This window comes from Microplitis mediator, chromosome 5, assembly GCF_029852145.1.
Source record: "Microplitis mediator isolate UGA2020A chromosome 5, iyMicMedi2.1, whole genome shotgun sequence".
Taxonomy (NCBI): domain Eukaryota; kingdom Metazoa; phylum Arthropoda; class Insecta; order Hymenoptera; family Braconidae; genus Microplitis; species Microplitis mediator.
In genome coordinates this window covers 21,411,013-21,432,365 of record NC_079973.1, presented here as the reverse complement: position 1 = coordinate 21,432,365, position 21,353 = coordinate 21,411,013, and the positions used below count along the sequence as shown (strand labels likewise).

General features: G+C 29.4%; 1 protein-coding gene and 1 long non-coding RNA gene across 6 annotated transcripts in view; one reads left to right on the top strand and one right to left on the bottom strand.

The window, feature by feature from the left end:
• The window catches only part of LOC130667874 (uncharacterized), a 268,882-nt gene that overhangs the window by 30,111 nt on the left and 217,418 nt on the right, over positions 1-21,353 (bottom strand). For 2 of the 5 annotated variants that reach the window (XR_008989912.1, XR_008989913.1), the window contains exon 3: positions 17,954-18,033. The exons of the other annotated variants lie outside the window; for them this stretch is intronic. This is a non-coding gene — a long non-coding RNA (uncharacterized LOC130667874). The remainder of the gene's footprint in view (positions 1-17,953; positions 18,034-21,353) is intronic. 5 annotated transcript variants of the gene reach the window in all.
• Positions 1-21,353, top strand: part of LOC130667867 (uncharacterized) — a 188,585-nt gene that overhangs the window by 13,680 nt on the left and 153,552 nt on the right. The gene's annotated exons all lie outside the window — the stretch shown is intronic.

The window sequence follows — 21,353 nt, the reverse complement described above, 5'->3', positions numbered from 1 at the left end:
ATTTACTGGCAATAACCTAAGAAAAGTAAAAAAAGTGCCATATATTTTACAATATATTGGAAACCATATATTTCGCAATATATTGGAAAACATATGTAAAAAATATAAAAAATACTATATATTAATTAACATACTACTTTCAATATAATATATCAATATAAAAAAAATATATTAAAATATATATGTAAAACATACATAAAAAGTCATATATTGATAATATATTCTAGCCATATATATTTTTTCAATATATTATCATATATTAATACGGCAAAAATGTAAATATTATTTTATATATTGTACAATATATCACATTATAATATTCATATATTCTATCATATATGTTTTCACATATTAAGTTTTTTCATGCGGGAATTTTTTTTTTGTGTCGCCATTAACATTTAAAAAGTGTTGAAGTTACTTCTGATATTACTCGAATTGTGTGATGAAATTTTAACACAAATTTTGTGTTGAAATTTAACACAAACAGTCTGTATTGAAAAATAACACAAATATTATGTGGACCGTTTCTAACACATAGGTTGTGTTTATTTTAACACAATTGTAAGCTACTCGTTCCTGAATACCGAGCCTTTTGCTCGGAAGGCATCTTGAGGCCTGTAGCCTCTGACGTCAGGAGCTACCCCCAGCCTGTGACAAGGTTCACCCCCACTAGAGAAGGGCGAGATGGACATTGAGGCAGGCGAAGAAGAGGCATTCCGACGGGGCCCTCCGAGAGGACCCAACGTGATGTCATTTAACTACTCTTACCCTTACCCTTATTATATTATTATTATTAACTGTCCATATTATACGATCAGCTGTCGGGTTTAATAATGTTTAATTGTTGAATAAATATTTGGTTCTATCTGCTAGCAAGTGAAATATATTAAAGTGTCTTTCTTACACAATATTTCAGACTGTGTTGTTTGTTGCTCATTAATCAAAATTATAACGAGCAACACTGAATGGTGTAAAAAAAGTAGACTACACTGTGTTAAAATTATTCGGATGGATAATTAACACCGTGATTTCACACTACACGGCCGTGTAAAATTTTCGGTGGTAATTTTTACGCCAAAATTTTTTACAGTGTACACTATTTTTAATAGTATTTTTATTATTATCATTATCATTAAAAAGAATGAAAACAGCTTCAATAATTACAAGTTGTTTTGAAATTTAAATTAAGTCGAATAACATATATTCTCTTGTTACTATATGTATACATTTAATCAACGGATTTAATTTGAAAACATAATTTAAATTAATTGAGATTCAACCAGAAAATAAGCATTAGATTAAAGTATTGTTTAATTACACAATAGTACAATACGTTGAGTTGAAATACATGATTTTGTGTAGCATTAAAATTATAATTTAAATATCACTACAAATAGCAGATATTATTACTAAAATTTTAATTACACGAATTATTATTTCTATTCATTTATTTATTTTTTTTCTGTAACAATAAAACTGTAAGTATAAACTACATTAATATTTACAATCATTAATACTTTTATTGATATTAAATCACAGTAAGAATAAATCCAATAGCATATGTGATGATTTCTTTTATTAATTAGATTTATTTTTGCGTACGTTGTGAAAAATTGGCTCTGGAATTTGAAATCTTTTTTAGTAAATCTTAAGAGATTGCATTTACGCAGCAGATTTTTAACGTGTATTAGAAACAAAACAAATAAATAAAATAAAGTATAATGTGAGAAGGAGAGAGGGAGAGAGAGGTGAAATTAAATTTAATTGAGATGGTTGAATGTTAGCTTGTATGAAATAAGAGTAATTCTCAGCGGAAGGTGACGTGAAAATCAAGCATGTGACAAGTGCTACCTTAGCTAATTGCAATGCCTTGCTTTACGAGCAAACACTAATAAGATTGATTAATTATTCTCACGTTCATCAACTCTGTTGATGTTGATTTTGATGTATAGTTAGTAATATTATGTTATAGCAGCATGTTTGTAATTATCTAATAATATATTACGTAATTATCTACACTATAGAAAATTTGTGGAGTGAACCCGGATTAAATCCGGAGTGAATGTAGAGCGGATGACTGTTTATTTATATAATCCCCTTAGATTGAAATTCACTCCAAAGGGGAGTTCATTTTAAGATCGAAACTCCGGATCGAAGTGAATGCGGATTGAACTAAAATCCAGACTCCGAAATCACTCCGCTGAAAAGACAAACTATGCAGAGTGATGTTTTTTTAAACTCCGAAACTCTGAGTGACAGTGAATTCGGATATAAATAAAATCTGTAATCACTTCGAATTAATTCCCGATTTTTTACAGTGTACAGATAATTTTAAAACTTCAATTTTACTAGACTTTGTTATATCCATAACTACTGGTAGGGTTGTAAGTAATTAATTACTTTTTTTTACTACAGAATATTCCTATAAAATATATAAAAATTTATGATTAATGCATTTCCTTTTGATAAAAAATTTTACAACTCTGATTGGTAATTATGATATTTAGGATTATTCCGGTGTGAAATTCATCGTATTATATTTTCCCATATTTACTTCGTGGTATATTAACTGATTGGAAAGCTATATTTGCTTAATAATTTTAAACCTGTTCAGTTTATTTAAGTATCTGTATTTCAGTTAAAATAATACCATTTATTTGATTTATTGTAATTACAAAATTTCTATCAAAGCCTTTGCATCTATTAATTTCTCATCAGTGTTAATTTCAGTTAAATATAAAATATCAATACTCTATAAATTATCAAAGCTCGGTAACTAGTAGAAATTTTTTTTTCATCTATATGTATTTGAATTTATTTTACTTTATACTGCGGTTTCAATAATTTATATATTTTTTCGTTGATAAAATTCAATTTATTTTTTGTCAATATTAAAATTAATGCTTTAAATGCTATTATTATTTTAGATTTTCATGAGGTCTATTGTAGATTTTAAATATAAATAACAACAAACTGATCAAAACAAAACTTATTAGAAAGTTCTAAGTGGAAGTATTATAACTGACAGTTTAGACGTTCTCTATTTTGTGGAAAAAAAATGTTTTTAAAAGTTTATACTCATGGGTATGACAGAACATTGCGAATGACGCAAAAATACTGAGGTTGATTAAATGAATGTTTATAGTTAATTTCAAATTTTTTTTTATGATATAAAATATTATATGTATTTTATCATATAAATCCATATTACAATTTTTCTTATTACGTTAAATAGATTTGCTGACTTTCAGTGCGCAATGTCATGGTTTTTAAATATATTTTCATTACATACCTTGAGCTCGGATCGTTATATACTTTTGAGTAAAGTATTCAAATGCTTATAAATTTATGAATTAATACTAAAAGATTTTTTTTTGTAAAACATAAAATTTTATATATACTCGTCTTTGCATTTTTCAATGCAGCAAAAAAAGTGTACATCAATAAGTGATTTAAGGCAGAGAAATTCTCTGGTCAATTGACCAGCAAAAAAATGACCAACGCTCATCACTAACATCAATAAAATAATAAATCAGACGATAGATTTTTTAAATGATGTCAAACTTTTTCATAGACAAAAAACTAGACAATAACTACCTAATACACATATTGAAGGTTAATTGAAATAAGTAATTAATAATTAATGACACATTAGTAGTGGCAAAGGATTATGATTGAGAGTAATTGTAATAGACAATAACAATAATAAGGAAGGGATTATACTTAAGCCCAATCTAAACAGCTTGTTAGCTGATGAGAAGTGAGTGAAGTGTAATTGCAAGGAGACAATGCGCCTTCCAGTCAGCCTGAATTGAACTATAACACCACGATTACGTCCCACTTGTATTGTTGGTCGGTGATTGTGCTCTAGATCCGCCTAGCTTTCCTGTGAGCTGGCTAAACCTTGCTTCATCGGGCTGTAAATTATCGAAATGACCGAAACCTTCTTCTCGACCCTCTTCTCTTTACACATGAACAATGCACCGTGTTCAGCGTATTCTGAATATCAGAATTCTTCTCTTCTCTCCAAAATTCCCTATGACCTTTCATCTTCAGTCTACTAATTTTTTATATTTTTTTATATTTTATCCCTTTGTTATTTGGCATTCACTGGTGGTTCTTATAAATTTTAAAAATCCCGCACTTTGACTGTATTAATTATTTTTATCCGGACAATAAAATATTATATTTGAAATTTTTTTAAATAATAAAAAAATATTTTTTTGTTGAACAAGTTAAAAAATAGATAAAAAATAGTTAAGCCGATAAAAATGAGTTATAGGTAATACTCGAAGTGAAATTCTTGTGGATTTTTATAAAGATCTGTCTTTTCACATGAATCAAATTCTAGTCAACAGGATTTTCGTAGAACGTACTGTGCGACTTAGTACGAATTGAGAATCGAGTTGAGTCTTGTGCCGAATAAGAACGCAGATCTTTTTAAATCAACGTCGATTTGCTCGAAAAGTGTCTGTAGAATATTAGTCAATAGAGAGTATAAAAATTTTTTTTTTTTATTCCGCTTGTTTCTTTTTTTCCTTAACGTTTTTCACAGAATTTAAGCTGTGGAATTTCATCGAATCCTCAAATAAGATTTCGCTACTTTTACTGAGACACTCGTGCATTCACAAATGCAATAGAATTGGTTAATTTTTTTTCTCTTTGAAATACCTAAAGAAGCTTGAATTAAATAATTTATTTTATTTGTTCCGGTTTAAGTCTAATCTATAATTTAATGACCAATTATCTGACATAATTATTATTCAAAATTATTAAAGCCCATTGGGGCTTAAGTAAAATTAATTGACGAGCATTAAGGATCGCACGGGAAGCATACGTTCTCATTTCACTAAATACTCATAAATCGATAGGTAATAAAAATCAGGTCACAGTACTATTGTGGTAGCAGTTGTCGAAGTGCAGAAGGCATACATAAGTAGGCTGTCAATAAATTAAAATCCATTGATATTAATGTTATCGAAAAACTTATAAGATAATTATCTACACGGTAAAAAATTTGCGGAATAAACGCGGATTAGATCCGGAATTAATGCGAGGGGAATAACTGTTAAATTATTTAATCCCGACGGAGTCAAATTCACTTCTCAAGGAAGTTTATTTTAAACTTTCGTTACTCGCGCTATGAGCGTGACGCCCCGCATGAAAAAACTTTATATGTGAAAACATATATGATAGAATATATGAATATTATAATGTGATCTATTGTACAATATATAAAATAATATTTATATTTTTGCCGTATTAATATATGATAATATATTGAAAAAAAATATATGGCTAGAATATATTACCAATATATGACTTTTTATGTATGTTTTACATATATATTTTAATATATTTTTTTTATATTGATATATTATATTGAAAGTAGTATATTAATTAATATATAGTATTTTTTATATTTTTTATATATGTTTTCCAATATATTGCAAAATATATGGTTTCTAATATATTGTAAAATATATGGCACTTTTTTTACTTTTCTTAGGTTATTGCCAGTAAATATAAGGTCAATGAAAAGAAGGAGAAGAAAGAATAAATTTGACTTTTTTTGTGGAATTGTGTAGAAAGTAAAAAAGTATATTGAAAAAATAAAATTTTCAATATATTGCGAAAAATATAAGTTTTAATATACTGGAAAAATATAATTCCAATATACTGTGAACCATATATTTAATCATATAAATTCTTTCATATATAATCAATTATATAGAGACCATATACCACTAATTATATGAGTCAAAATATATGGATATATATATCAAGTTTATTATATTATACTTATAAATTATATATATACTATCCATATATGATAAGAATATATTGAGCATTATATGAGATAATATATATAGAAAAATACAAAACATTATATACGAGCAAATATATTATGACACATATATAATCCAATATATGTAAAAAACATATATTTTTCAATATAGATATTTTTGCCGCTATATATTTATCACATATTCACCATATATTTTTTTATATAGTTTTAACAATATATAGCTTTTCCATGCGGGGCCGCCTTTTTGACTAAAATTGCAATAAAAATTACTATATGGGTATTTGTGACTTTATACTTAACCAATTCTCTTTTTGAAATCTATATTTTTGTTAAATATGATTATAATTGATAAATATACATTTTAAATATAAAAAAAGTATATTTATGTATTACAAGAATGTGAAAAAGCGGCACAGTGCTCATTATGCGAGTTAAATCGTCGATTCAATTTTTGTGACCACGTTGCCAAACTTACTGTTGTTACTGTAAGAATAATTCATTATAGCATTATAATTTGGCAACGTCGCATTTCCTTTAGCATGGGCGGCACAGTGCTCACCGCGCGATGAAAATCGTCGGGCGAGTGTCGCGAGTAACGAAAGGTTAATAGTGAAACTTCAAACCGGAGTGAATGAGGATTTAAGTAAAATCACTCCGCTACACGGAAATAAATTTTCTTTAAAAATTACCGTTAAATTCACTGTAATCGTGGGACATAATGCGGCGCTTTTATTTATTACCATTTCTTCAATGAAAATTACGAAAAAATTTATTTTTTTTGTGGTAGACTTCATAAAATTTACCGAAAACCGAATAAAATTTACAGTAGGCTACGGTAGAATTTATTGAAAAAAAGTTAAAAATTATCTCACTTACCGACAAATGCGGAGTGATTTTTTTTAAAACCTGGAACTCTGAATGATAGAGTAAATCACATTAAAGTTCGCGGTAAATTCCGCGGAGCTGATGACTACTTATTTAATCCCCTCGGAGTGGAATTCATTCTGAAGGCTCATTTAATTTAATGCTGAAAATTCAGTTTGATGTGAAATTCAGTCCTACATCAATAGTATCTACTAAAATTTACAACTTTCTTTGTTTCTAGTAGTTAATAGTAGTTCGATATAATAAAATACTATAGTAAACATTAATAGTATTTATTATCAATAGTCTAACTGTTATTTTGATTGTTATTATATTTTTTCATCACATAACAATACGGTGTCGCACAACGATTGTTCTTTTGTGTTGAGTATAAAAATAAAATTCTAGTAGCTCTCTATATTTACTATTACATCAAGTAGTAGTTATCGTTAGAGCTGTATACGTAGATGTAGATGTAGTACTAGCAGTTGTACCTAAAACGAAGAAATGAGATTGGAGGAACGAAAAGGACTATAATGTCAAGCATTCTCGAGGACCATTGAGAGCTTAATTATTCCAAGTTCGTTAGACTAACTGATTGCTCTCTGATTGAACATTACGTTGACAGAATAAATTAAAAGTATGCGTTATTTTATTTTTATCAATTTTTTATGAATAGAGTCCACTTTTTTTTGCACAAAGGTCTTAGATATGAAGCTCTGGAGAATGATAAAGAGATGATAATAGCAAAAAAGGTTCCTGATCAATTTGCATGCTAAAGGCTTCTTTTGTATATTTCAAGACTGTAAATACACGTTTGCATATATTATATTAGTCTATGTAATTTACGATACATTCTTATGAACAAGTATATACATATATAAATATATACGTTTAAGAAGCAGATGGTCTTCCTGGGGTTCTTTCGTTTGACGGAAAATTTTTTAGTACTCAAGGGACTTAAGAGAGCAATATCTTCGTTCGTTTACTGATACAATGTCTGAATCTTATTCCCGGTATACTTTTGTGGTAAAAATATTTTTCTTTGATCTATAATATTATTTATTTATGTATTTTTGATTTATTTATTTATTTGAGCCCGATCGTTTACAGAATACATAAGTTTCCTTTTGCGTCATCAATAAATATAGATGATATTTAGGCATTATGAGATTTTTCAATATTGTACTTTTATTTACGAGTACTTACTATTTAATGATTCTTATATTTTTTAAAAGCAGATCACATAGAGTTTAAAAAAATAATTCATTTATAATTATTTAAAATAAATCTCTTCCCGAGTCAAAACACAAATTCTAGTTTAGTCCTCAAAAGCCTCAATTCCTTTGATATTTTATTTGCCGCTCAGGAAGTAACTCTACTTTTGTACTCAAAATCCTCAATGAGAACTATGAGATCTAAATGCGAATAATTTATCGATTTTAAGTTATAAGTAAGACCTCAAAATCTTCAACGAATGAAAAGTTAAATTTAGGACTTTGAAAAATTTTATATAGAAGAGGGAGGGGAGAGAATATGTCAAATGAGACTTTTGAGGTTCAAATGTGGATAAAATTATTCCTGTATGTTTTGAGTATTTTGAGGCTCTAATCCAGATTAGGGTAGAAGGACCGTTTTTTGGCCACTTAGAAATTTTGAATAAAATAATTTGTAAAATACGCAACAACGTAATTAATTTTTTTAAATGTATTTGAAGATATTTTTATCACACTATTGCAATTAAATTTTTTTTTAATACGTTTTCATTATTTAAAATAAAGTATTAAATGTCCAAAAATGGAGCAGTGGCCACAAATGGTACTTCTACCCTATGTTATTCCAGTTTAGTCCTCAAAGTGGTAAAAAGGGTCGTAACTACTACTTTGAGGGCCAAATTAGGATAACTTTCTGTACTGTTATCAATCTTAAAATTCTAAATCGATCCTCAAAAACCTCATTGAAAACTTTGAGACTTAAATCCGAATTTGTTTTTTGACTCGGGTTCTCTGTCATAACTTTTCCTGCATTGGACTAAAATATTCAAACATATCAAAATGTTCTTATTCAAAGGCAGCCCATATTCTTATCTTTTTATAAAAAATGATTTTTAGCGATACTTCATCAGTCCACTAAAACAGTATATTTATTTTTAAGAATTAATAATTTTAATTAAATTTTATCTGTAATTAATATCCACAGTCTATTTGAGTAATTTTATTAAAAAAAAATTATGTGACATGAGAAAAAACATTTCTGTACAATCATTTACCTTTGACCGGACCTTTATCTTGATTGTTAAATAAATAGTTTACATATTTAAATATAACGACAATAGATTGTCAGTGAGAAAAAATATTGCCATTAATCCCCGACTAATGTTTTAGATATGCAATCGGCCAAAAACCAATTACACTGTTCCTGACTGTGAGAGGATTCGTGCTAAAATGGGAATAGATAGAACAGTACTCGAAATAGGTTGAAAAAAAAAAAAAAAAAAATGACAAAACGAAAAAGTAGATAAAAGCAACGAAGAAATGAAAAACGTGTCAACGATAATGAAAAAAAAATGAAGCTAAAGAACAAAATCAAGTTTGCGTGTCACAACAGAATTGAATTTGATTGCTGTCGATTTAATAATAGAAATGAATTTAACTTGTCTACACTTGACGCACAAACAATATGGACGGAGTAATCGTTTTGTTTCTGCTATCAATTCTAAAACCACACCCACATATACATATATATTTATTTATCTATAGCTATATGCATTATTTCTATATATACAAATATATGTATATTCGTAGGTTGAGCAATTTAATGTTCCAAACTGGAAGGTCACATAAATGTCTAAAACAATACCAAGTTTCACGACGACGTGATTTCCATTTTCGTATATTTCATCGTATACGATATATATCGCGCGCTGTGTGCTGAAAATTTCTCGCTCTGCTGTGTATGATTTTAGAGTTATTGAAATTCCCATACTTTATTCACGCTTTTCTTTATAATATAGTTATATATATATATTTTTTTTTTTTGCTCACATAAAGCAATAACGGGCTATGAAAAAATAGATAAATAAGAATACCGTGCATTAAACAATTTATCATTGGGTGTGTGACAGGTGTCCATCCGGCCAGAAAATTTTAGGACGCCTATCATTAACGTCCACGACTTTACGTTCATCCGCTCAATTGTCGCGGATTTTTATGTGACCCCAGTTTTTTTTTATACTTAACGGAAGCGTTATTATGAAATCACCCTTTATTTATTATCAAATAATAGAAAATATAATAACGGTATTATTTTAATCGGATTGTATACTGCTATTCAAAATTATACAATTATAAGTTCATACTAGAATATTTTATAGATCGTAATCTAGTTTATTGAATACAATCCAAAACTATTAACATTGAAATTAAATTCAAAATTTGAAGAAGTTGAATTTGAACTGTAATAATCAGGGTAAAGATTTTATCTATTCATTCGTAAACTGTACACTGTAAAAAATTAGCGGAGTGAACGCAGAGTAAATCTGGAGTGAATGTGGAGTGGAATTGACTTCTAAAAGATGTTTATTTTAATATTGAAACTCCGAATCGAAGTGAATGCAGATTGAAATAAAATCTAGATCCCTCCAAAATCCCTCAGCTGAAAAAGCAAACTCCCTATTTACTCCGTATACGGAAAAAGAGCAGTTGAAAAATTACAGTTTCGTATAGTAGTAAAGCGCTCCGAGTCTGAAACTGTAAAAATTACATTTTTCATCCAGAAGTAACAAATATATTACAGTTTCAAACTCGATATTGTCGATTTAAACTGTAAAATTTGTTGCTTAAAATTGTATTAATTTTATTACTATAACAAATTTCTAAACTACAGTTTAAGCTTTAATGTTTAAAGTTTTTTCCCGGAAGGCCTATTTTTACTGTAGAAACTGTAATTTTTCAACTGCTTTTTAACTTCCCGCTAAGAAAATTGTAAATTTTCAAAAATTCGGGAAGTTATAGGTTCCGGTCCGATATACGAAAATCGAATTTCCATCAGATGTCGACGTTTTGAGGTCCGAGGGAGCTATTCTGACTAATTTCACGATGATGTCCGAGTGTATGTATGTATGTATGTACGTACGTACGTATGTAAATACCTGTATCTTTTGAACGGATGAAACGATTTTGAACTTTAAGGTGTCATTCGATGCGGATTGACAATATCTTGAAGCCGAGAGAAAATTGAGCTTGATCGATAGGGCTCGTTCAGAGATATTCCAGAAAATAAAGTTTTTTGAAAAATGTTTTTTTTTGATAACTTTTAATGGGCTCGATAGATTGATTCCAAAATGGACTGGGCTCTAGAGCTTTATAAGCCGCGTCGAATGCCACCTCAACCATCAAAATCGGTTCATTCGTTCAAGAGAAACCGTTGTCGAAAGAATTAAAAAAAAAAATTTTTTTTATTTTTCCTGAAATATCACAAAAACGACTCGATAAATCGAATCCAAAATTTGATCAGCTTTAGGACTTGACAAAACGCGTCGATTGCCGCCTCAACCATCAAAATCAGTTAATTCGTTCGCGAGATATCATGGGAGAAAGAAATGCTAAAAAATGGTTTTTTACAAAACAATGACATACAAAAGTATTTGCGAGCTTGAAAATGTATTCACAATAGTGTTTTCGAGCTCAACGAGCTCGAAAACAGCGGGAAGTTTTAGGGCTGGCGCGCAGGGTCAACTTATAGACCGATTTTTTTTTTGTGTATCCAGTGTGATTTTTTTTTAAACTCTGGAACTCCGCATGACGAAGTGAATTCGGATTGAAATAAAATCCGTAATCACTAAAAATTTTTTACAGAGTATTAAATAAATATTAGCACAATATACACGGAGAACAATTTATTGTGACCAGCGCGATACAGTATACTGACTGTCGCGATACCCGTTTTGCTATTTGGAGGTTAGTGCGCGTATTGTTACGTATCGTGCTGACATCAATACGGATCGTGAATGGGACTAGAATGGATCGTGAAGGTAGCTCTACAGATCGCTCCCTTCACAATACGCAAATCACTATCCAGCAGATCGTGCCAATCACAATATTTTTTTCTCCGTGTACTTTATTTGGATTTGTTTGTTTGTTTACTGGCTCAAACGAAAAATAATGAACATTTTCATAGGATTACATTTTCTTTATCATACTTACAATAGTCCAACTGTGTTTCAATGTATCAGATAAGAATGATCATTTTTTGATAACATATTATGCCAACAAAGAAAAAGTAGCTTTTATAGAAAATATTAAATACAAAACTGATAAAATTGTTATATTTTATTTCAATAGTTTTTGTTCTCAATTCATATATATTTTTTCTGATATAATACCAATCATCAGATATATATCAAGAATAATCTACATATTGTGATAGATTTTTTTATTTATTTTGTCTGTCGAATGTTATGTATCACTGAAAAAGATCGAATATAAATAAAAATGAATAATCATTTTTTCGGGCAAAAGTTTATAATATGTAAATTTAATCTATAAAAGCAGTGGAAAAAAATTTTTTCGACATATTTTAAAATTAAAAAAACTTCATACCGCTAAAATAAAGTAAATAGAAAAAAAAAACATTCGGTCGGAATTTTATCAAGATTATCGCGTTAGCGATATATTATAAGCTTTATTTCATATATATTTTATTATATCCCTTATGCAAATAAAATTCCTGATATGGAATAAAAAATGAAACGGTGTAAAACTTTATGAAATTCATGTATATGATGACGTTCAGCCTTCAGCTGTCAGTAGCGATCAGCGGTATTAGGAAAATAATACAAAGTAAATAAAACAGAACCCGAAATAAAATAATGATAATAATAATGATTATATATAAATATATATAGCTATAGAATTACGCCTTGGGTGAAATTTGTAAAGCCCATCACAAGCAATTACGTAGGGTCGATCCAGCTAAATCGTAGCAGATTATACGAGGGTGCGGATAGTTCGGGAAAGGCACAAAATACGGCAGTATATCCGGCAATTGGATTTTCCTCGACTGCCCACATCAGAGTGTGAGATTATTTTTTCATCCTTTTTTCTTTACGAACAAATTTATTATCAAACCTCACCACACTAAATTCAATTTAATTCTATTCTATTCAATAGTCTAGTTCAAAGAAGTATTTTATTATTTGATTATTATTTTGAATTAACAACGAGATACGTTTAATTTATTCTCGTATATGAAATAACTGAAAATTTTATGTATTTATTATGTGAACATATATTTTAAACAAAGTTTAACTTGTACAGTATACAAAAGACGATAATAATCGTTCGCGTTTTGCCCAGGTACAATACCCGCACAAAGATTGAAACAAAAGTTTTTAATTAATGCAGTAAATACTGCAAGTAAATTAAATGCTGAAAACTATTCCAACAAAACTCTTTTCAGTGAAAAGCGAGTGAGTGAGCAAGCAAATAAGTAAGAAAAAGACAAAGTAAAGAGTTAGTCCGTTAGGTAGTTCGATTATGGTAATCGAGGCAATCAGGGTGGACCTATGTCACAAAAAGGTACCTACCTAATTTTGGAATGAGTAACTTACTTACAGAACAATGCTCAAGTGTATTTATATACTTTTGTTTGCTTTACATTAGCATACTATAAAGTAAAATTCAGTAATTCACTTGGAAAAATATTTTTACCTTTTTCTTAACATCATTATTCACCGTGAAAAATTTTTTTAACATAATTAATTTTTTTATTTTCATTCTCAGTTTGTAAAATTTAAATGTTTATTTATCCATTTAAAAAAATTTGAATTCAAAGGAGCAAATATTACTTTTTCTTTTTTTTCATTTAATTTTAGCATAAAAATATTTTGTCTAAAAAAATTTGTCGTTATCCAATGGAAATTTATCAAGTTGTACGGTATTATGCTGTCACACATCGAAAATAGTGATACAAGCCATAAACTAGGGTGATGACACGGATCATATGAGTGAGATAAATTTGATATCGTGACAGGAAAATGTAGTACTTTGTTATTTATTTATTTATATATTTTTTTTTTGACCATTGACATCTGATCCTAAAGGCTACACATATTTTTATTGTATCATTTTTTTCACGTTAAATAAGACGAATTTTTCGATAAAATTAATAGTATTAAATTGATATAAGATAAACTGAGGAAAAAAGGTACCCAAATAAAATTACATTAATAAATCTATCTTATCCATATTTTCAGGAAATGGAAAAATTTTTAAAATACTGATACCTTGTAAAAGTCGTTGAGGAATGAAGATACCTAGTCGACCCTTTAGATATCGGCGATATTTTAAGAATATTTAGGTTCCAACAAAGTAATAAAATTCGAGAGCTTTGAAACTTATGAATAAAAAAATCCGGAAAAAAAGTTGATCGTGTGAACCAAACTCTTAAACATCCCGCCTTTTCGAGCTTTTGAGCCCGAAAACATCAATATTACACGTTTTTGACTTCTCATCTAAATTCAAAAAGATTTTATGTCGATAAATAAAATTAGAAAAGAGCTAAGTCTGCTAATTAAATTGTAAATTTTTCATTGTTTTCAAACTTTTAGAACCAAAATCATGTTCATGCCACTGTTTTTGAACTTTTCAATGCCAAAGTTGCTCTTAGCTGTATGATAAACTCTTCTAAACAAAAATCTCTATTGATATTTAGCCTACTGGCTGTTCTCAAGTATTCATTTTCGATTGCTCACTTTCTTTCAAAGCTATAAATATAATTAACCATTTCCCGGCTCGGAGTATCGGTGAGTCTAAATGTGGGTCATGTGGGGATAAAGCCAATCAAAGTCCGTTGTAAGGCTGTATGAGTGAAAGTTTAGTTGTGGTAGTGTAGACAAACTCCCCCTTCTACCATTTTTCCGGTCCCCTCTCTAGAAAACAGACTATAACTCTCTCATTTTAAGAATAAGACGTACGATTCAAATTAAGAGTAGGGATTTAAGGTCGACCGGGAAAGGGCTAAACCTACAATTTTTTTAACGAATTGCTCGTTATTTGAAGTGTCCATTTTATAACAAGTTTGATTTGCCGTTAAAACATCACGAGATTATTAAAGATATAGAAATTGAAGAGTACGAAAACGGGTTCCATTAATACAACACTGTCAGCAAGATTAATCTCTGTCTAGAGTCACACACATACACATGCACATGCACACAAACTGACGTCCATTCAAGTATACATGCACGGATACCTAGACAACCAATGGGCTAATTATGCCAATTTGTTTTCCTCTATCCGAGTGGTGTCTAGTTGTTACGAGAAAGTTTACCATCACGATGCCAGCCAACAGTTTCCACGATCTCCTCTGCTAGTGTCCGGTGAAAATTACAGAGTGAACTTCAGCAAGTAAAGGGCACATCTCATTTTGTCACCATAAACTCTCGTTAATGGACTCTCCGCTTGTTCCTTGTACCATATCGCCGTTTATTTTTTTTTATATTTTTCATTTTTAAACTTGTAAATTAAAAATAATATTAAATTCATTGTTATTTACAATTAATTTAACCAGAAACGAGAAAAATAATTTTAAAAAACAGAGCTTATCATGTTGAGTTAAAAACAAAATAATTTTTGCTTTATCAGGAATTATTGTATAAATCCACCGACATTCAGGTTTTACAAATATACAAACAAACAGATAAATAAGCGGAAAAAAGTTAAAAAATTTAGTGGCAACTGTTGAAACGCAATCGGGCACACACGAACGTACATTGACAAGGATTGAAAAGTTTTATCCTCAAATATTTGAACGGTAAAAACATACAAAGCATTTTTTGGTACAATATCGTGTCTCGTAGATTTTTTGTTTCAAACTCAACTCTCGCTCTCTTTCTCTATCTGTGTGCATCCGTTTTTTGTTTTTATTTTTTTTTCTCTGTTAAAGATACACGCTCAATTGCATCGCACGAGCGATTGTGTTATTTTATTTTTATTTTTGTTTTTACCTTGTCGCTTACGAGTCGTTTGTCCGATGACGAACAAAATTGCTCACAAAAGTTGTGTTAATTCACGTGCTATTCGGAAAACCTTTTCAGTGAAGTAAAACATACGTACGTTTTTGTGTACATAGATGCATGAGCTTATCTGATTGATAATTAATTTGTTCGCTTATTGCTTACATTGAGTGTACACTATTCAAATCAGAGTAATTTGATAAAGCAGCATACATTTCGGGGATTTGTAGTACGTGTTAAATCTACACAAACCTATCATAATTATTTGCTTACACAAAGTTTCGAATTCAGTGATTTAGTGCTTGGTAATCAGTTAACAATTCAATGGCTGGCTGAGAATTTACGCTATATACAGTTAGTTCTAAGCATTACTAGGCTACTTTGTTTCCAATAACGATGAAAGGGTGAATATGTTATAGACCTTGAAAAATCTTATCTTAGGCCGAATAGGAAACATACATATATTATGGTGAAGTTTCATATTTAAGTTTATTATATGCTCTCTAAAACTGAATTAGTGAATATTCACTATTTGCTAGTGAATTCCGCTAATTTACTTTTAGAGAGTATGCTCACGCTGAAAACAAAATGATAACCAGTACCACTTACTCCAAAAAGTGGTACGACTATCTCTGAAATGGTGAATATTCACTATTTGATAGTGAATTTCGCTAATTTACTTTTAGAGAGTATGCGCTCGTTGAAAAAAAATGATGACTATACTCGCTAAACATGAATAAGTGAATATTCACTAGTTCTGAGTGCCAACCGACCCTATCCAAAAATTCCCATAGAATCCGCTCAACTGCGACAAAAACCGCATAGAAACCAATACAGCCTACACGGAAAGAAAATTATGGCAGCGGTTCCCATAATTTTGTGAAATTTTTTCCTATACCATCATAGGAATTACGACCATAAATTATGGGAGCGGTTCCTATAATTATAGGAATGATATCCATAACACTATAGGAATGGTTCCTATAAATATAGGAAGGGTTCCTATAATTTATAGGAATACTTTCTATAATATTATGGGAATCATTCCCATAATATTATGGGAATAGTTCCCATACTATTATAGGAACCATTCCTATAATATTATGGGAATGGTTCCCATATTATCATGAAAAAATAAATTTAAAGAAATGTGGTAATCACTTCTACAATACACAGAAATATTATTAAACATAAAAACAAAAATTCAAACATTGAAAAAAAAAATCGTATTTGGCAAAAAAACATTACAATTTTTAACAAGAATTTTTTGTCATCACAAAACATTCAAGAAAATTCAAATTTTGGGAAATTTCTACACTATTGTGGAAAAAAAAAATTTTATGATATTATACGGATGGTTCCCATAACATTATGGGAATAGTTCCCATAATATTATAGGAATAGTTCCCATACCAATATGGGAACCATTCCTATAATAGTATGGGAATGATTCCCATACCATTATGGGAATGGTTCCCATAATGATATGGGAATAGTTCCCATAATATTATGGGAACCATTCCCATAATGGTATAGGAACCATTCCCATAATAGTATGGGAACTATTCTCATACTATTATGGGGATGGTTCCCATATATTATGGGAACCATTCCTATAGTAGTATAGGTACTATTCCCATACCATTACGGGAACCATTCCCATAATGCATAGGAAAACTTCCCATAATTTTCTTTCTGTGTATAGGATTCTAAGCGGTTTTTGTCGCAGTTGAGTGGATTCAATGGGAATTTTTGGATAGGGGAACCACTTTTTGAAATTGGTGGTTCGGTTTGCACTTGGAATTAGTGAATATTCACTTATTTTCACTAATCCGTATTTAGAGAGTAGCCATCTTGTAATAAGGAATGATTATATTATTGTATGTGATAAGAATTGTCTTACTTATGTGTTGAACATTCACTTCTCGTATACTCTTTAAAAACGAATTAGCGAAAATCACGTAACAACTACTATTTGGCAGTGAATAGTCACTTATTGCCAGTGAAAAGTATACCACTATTTGAATTAGTGACATACTTTTCACAAGTACACAGTGAATAGTCACAATTTTTCCAATTGGAAAAGTGAACGTGAATGAATGATAACTTTTCACATATAAAGATACCTCGTCACATAGAAATAGATACCTCGTTAAGATGGGAGAGGCATCAAAATTATTATGAAAAAAATTTTTTCTCGAAATAGATCTTCATTTTGATGGTTTATCCCATCAATTTTATTGCTAATAAATTTTTTCACTTACATTACATGTGAATTCTTGTTATCTATAAAAGTTGTTAAGTATATGAAAAGGAAAGTTTTCTTGGGGTGCCTTTTTTCCAACTGAAAAAAAAAATTATGTTTTGATGGCAACAAAAAATTTGCTCTATAAGTAAAAAGTTAAGGATTCAGCATATTTGAATACATAAAATTACTCCATTTCTTCAGTGTCCCCATTTTCTTCAGCCTTCCCCAGTTGAAAAAAAAACTTTTAATAAATGTGTACTGACAAGATGAAGTCACTTATGTCTCGATAAATGTTGTCTATTCGACTAATTTTTTATGAAATATTTTTATCCTTATATTCTATTTTATTTAATTGGAAAATTAGTATATTATAACAGCCGCAAGTTATGTTGTAATAAGTTAAAAAATGTTAATTATGAAAACTCCAATTGTTAATGAGCAGAGTACAATATCAATAATTGTCCAACTTTTTAAATGTCAAAAGGCAGCAAAATTATGTGGACAATCTTTAGACAATTGACGTCAATTGGCCAACGAAAATTGAACAATTTGCGGTTCCCGTGCCAACTTGGTACTGCCCAGAAAATTAGTTTATAAAAAATTGGCCGAAAATATATTTACCGTCATTTCGCATCTAAATAGAAGTGAAAAAAAATTATATTTGGATATTTTTGAACTAACAAATTGGTCATGTTAAGTTATACGACTTGCAATTTACATGCAATTACATAACATTTAATAGTCTAGGAAATTTGCCCAAAAAACAATTGACTACAAAATTGTTCAAATCATTTTTGATGTCAATTGACAAGCAATCGTCAGTCACTTTCTCGTGATTTTACTGAAAATAAAAATGACGGATGTTTCGCATCACTAATATATTTTTCATATATTTTTGCTCCTTCTGTCATATTTATTTTAAATAAAAAATTACTTTTGTTTCAGCATCAGTTAATGAATAATAACTATTTATTTCCTTATAAAATATACAGACAATATTAATAACTTAGGAAATTTATTTCATAATAAATTTATCAAAATTAATATTGTTTCAATAAAACAACATTTACGTAATATTGAAATCGCAGAAATGGTTCTCTCAGTTATTATTACAGAAATAAACTTGTGACAGGAAATTGAAACTTTTGAAATATTAATTTGATATTGTCTGCGAATGATTAATTTATTAAAATTGCTTTCTCAATATCTCCAGAGTTATATAACAACTCCGATTCATCTCTTTGCACTTCCTAAGTTCAAAATAATAAATTCATACTCTCGATTAATAATAAATAGTCACAAGCATTATCATTTTCTTAATAAATTTTTCATACTAAAATAATGATGCATAAATTAATATCTCAATCAAAGATGAGTATTTGAAAGTCATTATAAAAACGTTCAATAAATATAAATAAAAATAATTAGAGCAAACTTTAATGAGTTAACGTATGAAAATCTTTATTTATAAATAAAGTATATGCTGAAAGGAATTATAGGGTACTATAGTAAGTAGACAAGTGCAACGTAAATCGTAAGTGGAGCGTATAATTAACGTTGCCTGTTTGAGTTTCCAAGTTGCGTTCAACGACACTAAACTTTTAATCACTTGTTGTTTTATTTTATTATAAAGGTAAAAAACTACAGCAGTATACATGGTGTATTCGAACTATTTAATTGATTAATTAGTTATACTAAGTTGTGAAATAAATGACAATTATTTTTTCTGGTTAGTCGGTTAGAGTAATTCTAGTCTACAGCAATGTAATATTAAATTTTCGCTAGAACAGATCCAATATTAACAATAAAAGCCAAAGATGACAAAGTTACGTTGCTGAAAGACGCAACCAAGTGTGAAGTTAATTCGCTCAAGCGTATTCATTTAGCATCAAAGAAAATTCAACTTTTTTGTACACAGCTCGGCGTATGCTGTAGATATTCCTGAAAAATAATTAACTGAAAGAGAATAAGTTAACGCAATTATCGAGTTGGTGGTGTAGACTTGTATAGATGCTATATAGTTTATTATTTCTTCAAAGTGAAAGACTGTTCTTTGATATTTGTTTTTTTTTTTTTGTGTGCCTGAATGATGAATAAATACAAAGTATGAAACAAAAAATAACTTTGTTGAAAACTTCCGCGTTTATGATCTTTTTTTAATAAATATGTCGTTAAAGAAAAATTGAAAAAGCTTTAACAATAAAAAGTTGGTTTAAGTATTTTGTATGGGCATTAATATAAAATTATTCAATTTTAGTGTTTTTTAAAAATCAATTTGTGACTGTTTTTTTTTTTTACTATTTTAATTTAATTATGTAAAAATATTTTTTTGATTGACAGAAATTTCTTATATTTCTTTGTAAGATTAAAAATCAATTTAATCTCGTGCTGTAAATGAAATGGTAACTAAAATGTCAATTTTAATTACCTTGAGATTTTTTTATTTTATGACGTTATGCTGGTATTTATAAATATGCTTGTGACTCATGTGCATTTTAAAAATGAAATATTAACTCTGTTGGTTTTTAAAATATAAAAAGTATACTTTGCCTCCTATACCTCCCATGTATATATTAATTCGATCAATTGTCATTTTGTTTTATAAAGTTATTCTTCTTTTAAAAGAGTCGCTTTTGATCATAAGCTTTTGGTTTTATTTACTTTTTTGTTATTTTTTGGGTGACGTTCCAGAACCAGAAAATAACCGAATAACGAGTTGGAAAAAATTAGTAGCTGGGTGCAGATGAAAAATAACAATCTGTCAGCAAATAATAACCATTTACATACACTGTAAAAAATCACCGGGGTAAGTCCAAGCGGTGTAGGTGTTAAAATTGGCGGTGTTAAATTTCAACACCGAAAGCGGTGTGAAAATAACGCCGCCGCCGGTGTAAATATTCTGTACCGCTGTTAAAATAACGCCGCTGCCGGTGTAAATATTCTAGACCGGTGTTAAAATAATGCCGCCACCGGTGTAGATATTCTTTACTGGTGTTAAAATATTTTACTTTGTAAATATTTTTACTTACTCCATCACTATACTTGTTAATAAATGATATTTTTCATTAATTTTCATAAAGAACTGACATTTTTTGTGTTTTATAATTTTTAAAGTTAATTCTCCAAGCGAAAGCAGTTTACGCCGCTTTTACACCGATATTATTCCGTTTTTACACCGGTTACCCAGCTTTTACACCGATTTTACTCCGCTTTTACACCGATATTATTCCGTTTTTACACCGGTTACCCCGCTTTTACACCGGATTTACTCCGCTTTTACACCGGTTACCCCGATTTAACACCGGTGAATTACTCCTTCTGCACCGGTGTAATTTTATTTTAACACCGGGCGGAGTTAAAATGAGTCCATTTCTAACACCGCTCTTTTTACAGTGTGGGACAATTTTAGTTATCAT